The following is a 2,555-nucleotide window of genomic DNA, read 5'->3' on the forward strand; positions in this document are numbered from 1 at the left end:
TATTCAAGTAGGCAGTAAGAGGGGCCCAGAGACAGGCCTAGGAGCATGGGCAGGATGAGGAAGAGGAGGGACTTGGGTCGGGATTGTCATCTGCCTGTTAACAGGTAATGGCAACAGGGTGCCCAGAATGACCAAGTGCTTAAGCAGTGAAAGATCAGCATAAGATTCTGTGGGACCCTAAAGGTTAGGGAGAAGGGAAGGCAGGCTTTCTGGAGGAGGGGCAATTAGGCAAGAGAACTGTTAGTTTAGATGAAGGGGCGGGGATCCCCGTCAGGACCAAGGTATACTAGATAGAGATCCAGGGGGACTGTGAAACGCTGTGAGGAATAAGGGTGGACAAAGCAGGTTCTCACCAGAGCGGGACACCGGGCCAGTGAGGTGAGGAACGAACGCTGGCCCAGAGAAGGAGCAAAGAGACAGGGTGTGCAGGGCAGCAGGCGTTGGGACTACAGCAATGAGCAAAGCAGAGACAACAGGAGCCTCATAGTTTGTGGGTGAGTGGGTGGGTGGGTGACTTTCAGCCAAAGGGCAGCTAGTCTACACAGGAGTTTAAGAATTTATAGTCCGGGCTGGTGAGATGGCTCAGTGGGTAAGAGCACCCGACTGCTCTTCCAAAGGTCCGGAGTTCAAATCCCAGAATCACATGGTGGCTCACAACCATCCGTAACAAGATCTGATTCCCTCTTCTGGAGTGTCTGAAGACAGCTACAGTGTACTTACATATAATAAATAAATAAGTCTTTAAAAAAAAAAAAAAAGAATTTATAGTCCTTCTGGAGAGGCAGTTGCTGCTCTTCCGGAGGACCTGAATTTGGTTCACAGCACTCAAACTGGGTGGCTCACCACCTCCTGTAATGCCAACTCCAGAGTCCTGGCCTCTAAGGGCACAACATGCATGCACACATACATATACACAAATTATATATGATATGGACACATATATCAGATTGTGTGAAGGACTACAGGGAGAATTAGAGAGGCTGGGGAATCGGGAGGGGGAGGGTGGGCTTGAACACCGTTTCACTCCTTTTGATTTTTGGGGGGATGGGATCTTGCTATGGAGATCAGTCTGGGCCCTGAACTCTCCATAGCCCTTCTGCCTCCAGCTCCTGATCAACGAAATGTGAGTCTGTGCCATCGAGCCTGGCTATGTAAAAACAGGGTCTCCTTCTATAACCCAGACTAGCCTTAAGGCCCAACTGCCTCAGTCTCCCTAGTACTGGGATGAGCCCCTGAGCCCCTCAAGGAACACAGATTTTGAGGTGCCAGAGGAGAGACTCACAGAGGAGGCTACATCAGACCTGACCTGACTGCCACTTAGCTGAAACGATTTTTACAGAACATTTGTAATTCATCGAATGGTAGAGAACGCTTCGATGTTATCCCCTTTGAAAAATTCCATTCTTTTTCCTAGCAGTCCTGGAGGCCAAACACAGCGCAACACAACACAGCACCACAGCTCAGATATGTTAAGTATAATCAGAAAAATATTTTGGAGAGGGTAGGGTTTTTTTTTTTTTTCCTTCCCTTGTGTGTAACAGCCAAACATTTTAGCCTTAATTTTGTTCCTTTGCCCACAAAGCCTAACATACTATCTGACCGTTTACAGAAGAAATTTGTAGATTATGGCTCAGGCCCAGAAGAGGGAACGAACTGCATGCATGACTGGGGTCAAAAGGTCGGTGCACAGGCCCAGGGGCAGGAACCGGTGCAGAAGAGTTGAGAGAGTCAGGGGAACTGCACCACAGGGCACAGCCTTAAAAAGAGTTTGTGGTTCTATTAATGGAATATCTTTACTAATTGGTTATTGCTACTGTTTGCATTTTGTCTGTATGCTGGTTTCTCCCCCCCCCAGCCTTCTTGATTTAATTTTCTTAGAGTTTCATTAAAAAAATTTTGGGGGGGGGGGTTGGTTCACTTGCGTTTGTTTTAGAAGAGTTTGTCTTCCCCAAACTGTACGCGTTGTGTCCTGCCTATATATAAAACTTCTTTTAAAAGTGATTTCTTTGCTTTTAATTATGTGTCTGCTTGTGTGGGGGGTTTATGCATGTGATACAGGTACCCACAGAGGCCTCAAGAAGGTGCTGGGTCCCCTGGAGCAGGAGCTGCAGTTGTGAGCCCCCTGCTGTGGGTGCTGGGCACTGAACTCTAGTCCTCTGTGAGCAGCAAGTGCTTTTAAACCATGGAGCCATCTCTCAGCTCCAATTCCTTCTTTCCATCTCTCCACTCCCTGCTCATGCCCCCCTACTCCTGTTTCTTGACCTTCCCCTCCCACTCCTGTCCTGACCTCCTGTGCCCCCTCTGCCTTTCCTCTTGACCTTCCCCTCCCCCCTCTGCCTTTCCTCTTGACCTTCCCCTCCCCCCTCTGCCTTTCCTCTTCTAGCCCCTCTCAGATCTCCTTTGCTGGGAGAGGTTTTGCTTGCAGAAGAGAATGCATAGAAAGGTCTCCATCACGGAGCAATGCCAGCTTCTCTGGACTAAGGAGGGATTCGTTATTTTTCTTTTCTCTCTCTCTCTCTCTCTCTCTCTCTCTCTCTCTCTCTCTCTCTCTCTCT

Source organism: Mus pahari, chromosome 10, assembly GCF_900095145.1.
Source record: "Mus pahari chromosome 10, PAHARI_EIJ_v1.1, whole genome shotgun sequence".
Taxonomy (NCBI): domain Eukaryota; kingdom Metazoa; phylum Chordata; class Mammalia; order Rodentia; family Muridae; genus Mus; species Mus pahari.